Here is a 10,487-nt window from a genome sequence, read left to right as displayed (position 1 = left end):
GACTGCAAGGAGATCCAACCAATCAATCCTAAAGGAAATCAGTCCTGAATATTCATTGGAAGGAGTGATTTTGAAGCTGAAACTCCAATACTTTGGTCACCTGATGGGAAGAACTGACTCATTGGAAAACAGCCTTTTGCTGGGAAAGATTGAAGGAGGGAGGAGAAGGGAGCAACAAAGGATGAGATGGTTGGATCGCCTCACCCACTCAATAGATGTAAATTTGAGTAAGCTCTGGGAGTTTGTGATGGACAGGGAAGCCTGGCATGCTGCAGTCCATGGGGTTGCAAAGAGTTGGACACAACTGAGTGACTGAACTGATCTAAACTGACCTAAGGTCTTCGCCATGAGCTATAACCTATGGCAGCAGTCTCAAGCATATTTAGGTATCAGTATCACCACTAGGATTTTAAAACAAATACACATGCTGTGCTTTCCAGCCCCAAATATTCTGAGTCAGTAGGTCCAGGATGGGCCCACCCACAGGTGATTTTTAAAAGCACTTTAGCTAACTCTGATAAGCAACCAGGACAAAATACTCTCTGAACCATCATAGAAAGAAGAGCTTGTCTGATTAGAGCTTAGTGGAAATTTGAATAAAGAAACACAGAACAAACTTTATAAGGAGCTGGGATGGAAAATGAAAGAATTTTGTGGGATTTAATGAGGGTTATGGAAAGTCAAAGGCACTTGTTATATGAAGCAACCAGGCAGCAGAGCAAATGTAGATGGTGAAGAAGTTGATCCACAGAGAAAGGGAACTGGAGCTTGAATGTAGACAGAAGCTGACCAAACAAGAGAATGAGAGACACAGAGATGAAGCATCATGAAGAAAATAGGTAGACAGAAAGGACACAGAGAGAGAGAGAAATGGGCAGAGAGAGGGAACTGCCATCATTAACCTACTTTCCCAGACTAGAAAACTCTGTTGACTTCTTAATCCTCATCCACAACCAATCTTGTCATTTCCATCTCAGAAATGTCTTTGAAATGTGGCTTTTCCCCTCTCTAATCCTTTTGCACTGCCTTAGTCCCAGCCTTCATCAGCATTTGCTCTCCATGTGGATATTTGGACTACCTAGATGTTCATAAGAACAATTTTTTTCCTTTTTATCTAATCCTAAAGTACTTCAGTAAGAAGACCAAATCTTAAAAAGGGAGAAGATGGAAACATGAATTAACCCATTCTCCATAACCTGGACCCCTTAAAAGCTCTGACAAAGTTTAAGGGTACAGAAATCCAATTTCAATCATTGTTGAATTGTTCTGATGCAGAAATGTACATGCAAAGGGTGATTTCTGATCAGATTTTATTTTGTATACTTTGTTCCCTTTGACAGTGATGGCGAATGGAACAATAATTTTGTTCACCAGAAGCTCAGCAGCATGTATCAGTTCCAATGAACTTGGAAGTCTTTAGTGGCTAAGCGTGGCTCAGGGGCTTATTCAATGTCAACTCAAGGACTCTCATGAATCCTGTTTGCTTCTATTGGCCAAAAAAAATGCTTTCATTAAAAAAAAAAAACAAACTTGAAGTATGTGGTAAACGTTTCGTCTTGGTCATGACTCCCACTTGAGTCACTTGGTATTAAACAGAAAACGAGTAGGAAGAGGTGGATCTCTGCCAACTGAAAGGAGAGGGGCCAGTCTGGGCAGAGCATTTCGTAGGATACAGATCTGAATGTAAGCCAACTATTTTTAAAATCCTCATTCTTGTAAGCCAGTGCATGACCTCCATAGGATAAGGAGACGATGGAAGTACACATTTGCCATCTGAAATGACCTGTGCAATTCATCTAGAAACCTGCATCACTGAGAACTTTAAATTAATCACAGTGATGAACAAAGAGAACAAGCTGGGGCAAACAGGTCAGTTTCATTTGATAAGAATGGAATGTGTGGTCTAGCAGGGAATGTGCTGACATTCATCACATTCAGGAAAATTCTCTACAGCCTCTCCCTCTGGAGAGGATTCCTGGGAAAGAAAAGGGCTCCCTGTGAAGCTATAAAAACGAGAACCCCTATAAGCCCCAACTCTTGATGGTGTCCAAAATCACAGTGATCCTAACACCTTCAGGTGTTACTCTTTTTGGCCCTACAGGGGAAAACGTCTCTTCATTCACACCGGGTGGTGCTTCCTGTGTTTGTTCAGAGCATGTCGAAACAGACAGAATGTCTAGTTAGTAAGCCAAGCAGCAGTTGGAGCTGTTTTCTATCAAATGCATGATTTTTATTTTGAAGCTCTTTGTTCCATTGTCCTTCAGTGCCGTGAAGTGTTGAAACCTAGCTAACTGCATCCCTCTTCGGCCTGGGAAACCAAGCACAGATCTGGCTTAAACGTCAAGCCTGCTAGAGCCAAATTTTATTGGGTTTTGTTGCTGCTATTTGTCTTTGAAAGAGGTGTCAGTGGGAATGGTATTTGAAGTTTGCTTTTGGTGTTTAGGGAAATAGGCACCCATCACTGTAAAAGACTTTTTTTAAATCAAAATGTGATAGAACTCACTGTTCAGCTTAACTCTTGAAATTGAAATGTTTAGGGAGAAGTGGAAGCCTGGTAATGGATAATGAACTTAAGGTGGCGAGAGATGATTTGAAAAGCCATTGAATGCAATTCTTTGCTTTAATAATACCTTAATCCATAGTTTTCTTTTGAAGTGATGCAGCCAGGAACTAGGTATTACAGATGAATCTAGGTCCTTGTACTTCTCTGCTTGTATGTCTTGGAACTGTCATTCACAAATTCTACTCCCCAGTCTCTGAAGATGACTTTTGAATCTGCATGAGAAGAATTGGCATCAAACAGAGCTGGGTTAAAGTCTCAACCTGGCCACTTACCTGCTGTTTGACATTGCATAGATTCCTTGAACCCTCTGACTCTCTTGATGAGTTTTATACAAGTTGGTGTCTCATCTGGATTTAACCTATTACAATTCATTGTTCAATGTTGCTTCTCAGTAATTTACTGAATTAATAGATGAATAAATAAACCACCCACTGACTCATCTTGTAGAGACATTGGTATACAGGCATAAGGAAATTACATAGTAACTGCTTAAAATATATTCAAATTGGATGTTTTACCTTACGTTCTTAAGTGAAAGTTCATTTAAGATGTAGAAGCTTGTCAGATTTTTAAATGAAGCTTTTTTACAATAGAGCATATACAATAATGGAAAGTCACAGAAAGTGGGACTGATGTAGAAACATCTTTTCAAGAATAACATTTTACTAATTTACAAGGGAAGTAAAAATAGAAGCAAACAGTGGAAAGACTGAAATAATCTTTTCTCCATATGTTTTGCTTCATGTTGGTTTTACTTCTGACCATGACAAAAACAAAGTTGTAGATAAGGCAGCACTTCTAGTTGGTAAGAGCAGGGTACTGGCTTGCAATATATAGAAACTATAAAGCAGTAAGTTAAAAAGTCAGAAATCTAGGATCTATAGACCAGACTGGAATGACACTCTAAACTTTAAGAAGTCAAAATGAAGCCAAGTCATAATTTAAAAAGCCAATGGGAATTTGCTGTATGACTCAGGGAACTCAAAGTAGAGCTAACAACTTAGAGGGGTGGGGATGGGGTGGGAGGTAGGAGGGAGGTTCAAGAGGGAGAGGACATATGTATACCTATGAGTAATTTATGTTGCTGTATGGCAGAAATCAACACAATATTATAAAGCAATTAAATTTCAATTAAAAATAAAATTTAAAAAAGAGGTGGATTTTTTTTTTTGAATTCTTGTCCTAGTTTACACCAAATCTTAAAAGTACTTAAGGAAGTAGTTAAATCTCAATTGTTGTTATTCTTTTGATAATTTTTAATATAAAAGTCAGTAATAATTAGATCATAATCAAAATGTTCTCAGACGCATATTTCTCATTGGGAAAAAACTTAACCAACCGTTCATCGTTTTTATTTTCTTTACACCTCATTTAATAAGTGGTGAATGAATGAATGAAGAATTAATAAATAAGTACTACACAAAGCCATCATCTAATGACTGCTGTCTGAATGATGGGCAAAGAAAGGCTCTCAGAGGAACCAAACAGTCTTCATAGGTCTTTGGTTGGAAATTCAATTTTTTTAAGAAACAGAAAAAGGCACAACATCTTAGATTATCTTAATCCCTTTGGCTTTAGACCCTGGAACGAAGTATGTCCCTAGCTGTGGTCTACATCCCCCCTTACTCCCACCTTGCGACCCAGTCTTGTCATGGCTTCTTCAGCTTGGCTGTGTACCACTGGTCCCAGTGCTAACATACAGATATAATTTACCTATCATTTGTCAATAGATTAAAATACTAGATTGGCCTGAGGGAAATATAGTTCACTAAAGTCAATATCTTGTTCTAGTCACATTATTCACTGTGGCAATTTTTTTCTCTTGCTATAAAAGTTGAGCTTATAGGTCTTTAATTTTCCAAACTAAACCTTTTCCCTTTTATTACACAACCATTTTATGTTGGCTCTTTTCCCAGTATGCTGGCACTTCCTCAGTCCTCCATGAAATGTTAAAGGATAACAGATGTAACCCTGCAAAACTTCAACCAATTCAGCAAGTTCACTGTGAAGTAAGTCATACTCTTTGTAAGTCTGAATATAGCTTCTTTATAAACAATCTACTGTCAGTCTCCTGTTCTCTTTCTGGGACTTTCTGTCCTTATATCTAGTCCATAATGTGGCACTATCTTGATAGTTTTTTCCATCAATCATGTTGCTTCTAATAGCAATTCAATTCCAAGTTGCTTAAGGGAGAAAAGGGGGTAGTCATTTCCCAGGTTAGCTGGGAAGTCCAATGGTCTAGGGCTTTAGATACAACTAGATCCAGAGACACCTGTTGGCTTTGTTGAATAACATCTTCTACAGACCCGACTGTTTGTGACCCCATAGACTGTAGCCTACCAGGCTCCTCTGTCCATGGGATTTTCCAGGCAATAGTAGTGGAGTGGATTGCCATTTCCTTCTCCAGGGGATCTTCCCAACCCAGGGCTCAAACCCAGGTCTCCCACATTGTAGATAGGCACTTTACCATCTGAGCCACCAGGGAAGCCCCACAGACAGGGGAGGAGACCACTGAGAGTTCCAGGATCACATGGTCCTTACCACTCACCTTCCCAAAGAAAGAGACAGCCAGAGAGATTGAGCACCCTGACTCACCAACCTGGGTCCCACCATGAGTCTAAAAGCATGGATGACCCTGAGGTGTAAAATGTTTCTTGACTGAGACTACTGTGTTCTTCACAACAAAGTCCAAATTGGAGTGGGAATCTGACAGCCAGTCTGGATAGTCCCAGCCTGTCACCTCCAGAAATTATAAAATACACTTTGAGAATCTGAATTAGCCATATATATATTTGACTCTAAGAAGAAAATATACTCAGAAACAAGGCAGACTCCCTAGTTCATAAAAAGACCAAAGCCTAGGATGTGAGAAATCAAGCATTTCAGCTGGGCTATTGATTAAATCCAATCAGGTGAATAAATAAGCCTGGAACAATAGCCCTTTCTGAGCCAGAGTTTACACAATACAGTCCACAGCCTGTCCAGATGGGAGGGCTCTCTAGGACTTTTCTCCTTGTTGGTCTTGTCCTGTCAAGGTGTTCTCTGTGGTAACCTGACCTTGAGTTTTGTGCAGGCATCATTTACAACAGTTAATTACCTTTCAACATTGGTTATCTCTAAAGAAAAGAGCAGTACTGAGCTGGAAGCTCCCATTTAAGGACTTAAGTAGGGCATGAGTGCAGCCAACTAAAACAGATTTGGTGCTCTGTCTGTTGCCAGAGAAGACAGCACAACGAAGTCAGTGTGGTTCTTGCAACTTGGCCCTCTGCCTTAAAAAAAGTGTTAGATTCCCTATCTGGGGACTCTGCTTGGCTGGAGAGATGAGTTGCCTGGATGATCTAATCATTTGTTCTCCCTTTTGCCAACCACTGTATGTAATCCACTGTTATCATTATTAAGCAACATCCAGTGGCTTTCTTCGGGTACGGCATGGGAAGTTAGAAATACAAATACAAGGAACACAGCCTTCCCCTATGATGTCAGCCTGTTTTAGTTTAAATATTTTTAGAGGATATCCCCATTAAGCCAGACATCTTGTTTAGAATGGGGCAGTATCTCAGCATGTGGGCGATAGGACAATACACTTACAGTACAAGTTGCCACTATGTAATCATGTCAAAGTTTCAAGTTACATCTGGTTAACTGGCTGCTTCTGATATGGCCAAACATGATAAGTTTCTCTGCCCTGAGAAAATCTACAGGCTGAACGCCATCTAAAAGGGAGTTTAACTAGCTAGCTGGCTCTTTGGATACATCACCATGTACCTTAGTACTTTGAGAATGAATGTTATCTTTAGTAATTAATCTTTTATGTCACAGCAACACTTGATAAAGATGACTACTACCCAAATTTCCTTGTGAATTTTTCTGCCCCTTGTGGCAAATGAGGAAGTGGATGCAGAGGCCTTGCCTTTATACGACAAATGAATTGGATTATTAGGGAAAGTTCTCTGGAAAAATCAATGAATCAACAAATAAGCAGTAGTGATGCTGGAATTTCCATAAAGAGAGAACTTGAAAGTAACACCTTTTCTGGAAGGGACAGCCAAAGAATTTGTCTTGAAGGTGCATTTGCATAGCAAGTATATCATCTTTAATTAGATAATATATTTTTCTGGGGATGGGGTGGGGTGACATGGTGAACATTAGGAAGGAGGTAAGAGATTCCTGATCTCTTGGCAGCAGCATTCAGTGTAAACTTGAAAAACTTCAGTCAAGTGCAAACAAAGATTTTATCTAAAACTGACCAAATTCCTGGCTCGATCTCACCTAGGTATGAACCCGACAATGTCACCATTCAGGTAAGCAGATTAAGCAAAAACAAGAATAAATCTCCACAGTTCTTTGACCTAAGTTCACATCACCATCTGTCCTCCTGCCTCCTGCCGCATCCTGCCCCCATATCTAACCTTGTGTAAAATACTATCCAATACAGTTGCCACTTGCCATGGGAGCTTCCCAGATGGCTCAGTGGCAAAGAATCCCACATGCAGGACTTGCAGGTTTGATCTCTGGGTCAAGAAGATCGCCTGGAGAAGGAAATGGCAACCCATTCCAGTCTTCTTGCCTGGGAAATCCCTTGGACAGAGGAGCCTGGAGGGCTACAGTCCATGGCGTCACGAAAGAGTCACAACTTAGTGACTGAAAAAACACTTGCCATAGAGGAAGTTGGTAGGTCTAGCATATTAATTCTGTAAAGCTTGTGATGTCTCAGGAACAAGGTCGTTATTCACTCACAAATGACAAAAGCCTAGAGAATACTTGTCTCATTTAAATGTGAAAGAACACTGACAGATAAATTCAGAGGCAGCCTCCATCTTTTGTGGTTCTGTGAGCTGGTTTCCCTGTGAGACTAGTGCCCTCTGGTGCTTCTTTTATGCTGTAGCCTTCAATTTGGCAAAGGAAGAGAAAATTCTTTGCAATGTGACTAACTAGAAAGATTCAGGTAAGAGAATTGGCTGTCCTTAAAATTGCACTTTTTCCTTAAAAATTGTGTTTTTAATAGTGATTAGACTCCCGCCTCCCAACCATTGCTCTAATATAGCATAAAACTAGAAAGGAACTCCGTGGTTCACACAGATAGATCAATGCAGGCAGTAGCCAAACAGATAAGATATACATTTACTGCAGCTCAGCAGCAATGATTTGAAAAGTCAAGTATTTCTTAAGAGAAAGAAGGTAGCAATCCTTCATTTTTAAGACTGAGTTCATTATTTTCATTCCCAGAGGAGCTACAGATATAGGTTCACCTTCCATGGAGGCATCTAGTTTAGTTTGACTGCCTTTGTGCTTAGTTACTCAGTCATGTCCGACTCTTTGCAACTTGACGGACTGTAGCCCACCAGGCTGCTCTGTCTATGGAATTTTCCAGGCAAGAATAATGGAGTGGATTGCCATGCCCTCCTCCAGGGGATCTTCCTGACCCAGGGATCGAACCTGCACCTGTGTCTCTTGAGTCTCTTGCATTATCAGCAGATTCTTTACCCCTACCACCACCTGGGAGGGAAGTCCCTAGTTTAATATCATTTAGTTTAGTTCTGTTTTAGACAGCACAATTGGTCATTTCTACACGTGGAAGAAAAAAATGCTATACCGTACTGCTGACAGTCTTTTCACAAATCTGATATTTGTCACAGGTGGTCATTTGCTTTAGGGGTTTTTTTTTTCTTGTTGCAAGAAATTTCAAGCTGGTGAAGATGTGATACAGGTTTTTTACTGTAAAGGTTCATCATTACAACTCATAATCTCCAAATCTCCAGAGAGGAATACTAGTCTGAAATTTTGGTGGTGAAACTAAACACAAAACTATTGCTCCAACCAGTTAAGTCTGCATCTGTTGCTTCATTCTTTTTTTTTCCTGCAGTGGTGGATCTTCATTGCTGTACTTGGGCTTTCTCTTGTTGAAGGGAGCGGGGGCTATGCCTCCTTGCTGTGTGAGAGCTTCTCACTGCAGTGGCTTCTCTTGTTTTGGAGCCCAAGCTCTAGGCACCCGGGCTCCAGTAGTTGCAGGGTGAGCTCAGTAGCTGTGGGGTACTGACTTAGTTGCTCTCTAGCATGTGGAATCTTCCCAGACCGGGATCGAGCCTCTCTCCCCTGTACTGGCAGGCAGATTCTTAACCACTGGACCACCAGGGAAGCCCCACTTCATTCTTTTAAGAACAAGCTGATGAATGAGAGGGGAGAGAAAGTAGATATTTCAGTTCATGTCTTCCAAAATCCATTCATCCACGTTGCCACATTGGGTAGTTTTTGCCTTGGTTCTCTTCTTCCCTCTTCCCTTTCTCTTCCCTTCTGGGGGACCTCCAGTAGATAATGTACCTATGTGTAGAATGACTAGGGCCAGGAAATACAGCACATTAGTAGCATTCACACCTGCAGATGAGTGTTATTTGGTTAGAACAGTGTTAAGACTGCACTGTGTATTGTGGGGTGTACCTTTGCATGTGGGGAGGCAGGTTTATATTTTTAAACTATGCCTACAGTTGAAGTTTAGGAGATTTTTTCTTAAAAATCTAGAGTTGCAGCTTCTTCTGAAAAACTTTCCAGAGAAAAAAGCTATCTGTTAGATAGCTTCTCCACAAGCACATTATCTTCCTGCCCCAAGAGGCCTTTGAATTCACAGCACTGGATTTAAGGCTATTCTTCTTCTTTCATTCTTTTAAATGGCGTACAGTTGATTTGCAATGATGTGCTCCCAACATCTCCACCTACCTTTCCCCGCAAGGGGTACTCACACTGAACAATCTGGGTCAGCTGTCCAGAGGTAATTTTACTGTGACTACTCAGAAGGAAGGCACCAAAGCTGCCACCCAGAGCCTCAGATGTTCCATAACAACCTGAAAATTAGAAAAGTCTTCCCTTCCTCTGACTGGAAGTCCTCACCCATGCTCTCACCCAGTTCCCCTTGTGCAGTGAGCCAGTTGATAGCTCTTCTCAGAGACCCTGAGACCAGCTCACTTGTTTATAATGACTCTTCCACAGCATCTTTTGTGCAGGTCACTGTATTCCCTGTCCAGAATGATGCTGACCCTATCCCGCATCTGTGTCTTACTTCCTTAGGCAGACTGAGCACCATTGTTCCTCCCCTGTCTGAATATAGCTTTTTCATCCTTCACTTTTTCTTGTTAACCACGTCTCCTGGGTTTTCTGGCTACTTTAGTTCATCTTGGTCTTCAACTCTTCTGAATTCCTGTGGCATTCATGCTTAGTATTATAGATCAACTGAGAATTTATTCGTCTTATATATGCTTATTTGGTCTTTGCTGTCAATTTGGTATCTCCTCAAGGAGATCCCTCCCTACATCATCTCATTCTGATGAGTGCAGTGTAGGAGCTTAGTGAATATTTCATACTGAAGTGAGTGGACTTACAAACAAGAATACAGCTCCTGTACCTAAAAGAGTCTCTGGGGACTTCTGCTTCAGACATGATGGATTAATAGGGATTAAGGTCACCAGATAAAGTCTAAGAAGCCCCATTAAATTTGAATTTCAGATATAATTATACTGTAAGTATGGATTATAATAAAAAGTATTTGCTGTTGGTCTGATATTCAGATTTAAAAGAGTCTTTCCTTGTAGTTTTTTGGGGTTTTTTGCCTTTTTTGTTTTGTTTTGTTTTTTTGCCTTGTGTTTTGTTAAATCTGGCAAATCTTCCATGTGTGGATTTACCCTCCTGCTTTAAACAACTTTGAAAAAGCTGAAAAATATATGAAACAATGGTTTTCAGACACAGTGAACAGGCAGTGCAAGAGAATAATATTCCCTGAGAAGAGTGAAAAAATGAAGGAATTTTTATGATTGCCTAGCTTATTTTTTAAAAGGACAAAATTTCCAGGCTGCAGCACAGTAAGAGGGAACTCAAACAGAGCCTGGCAGGTCCCCTGGAGCTGAGAGTTTGAGGAGGCCAAGTTGGCTAGAATCCA

Source organism: Bison bison, unplaced genomic scaffold (assembly GCF_000754665.1).
Source record: "Bison bison bison isolate TAMUID 2011002044 unplaced genomic scaffold, Bison_UMD1.0 scf7180017864471, whole genome shotgun sequence".
Taxonomy (NCBI): Eukaryota; Metazoa; Chordata; class Mammalia; order Artiodactyla; family Bovidae; genus Bison; species Bison bison.
This window is presented reverse-complemented; position numbering follows the sequence as displayed.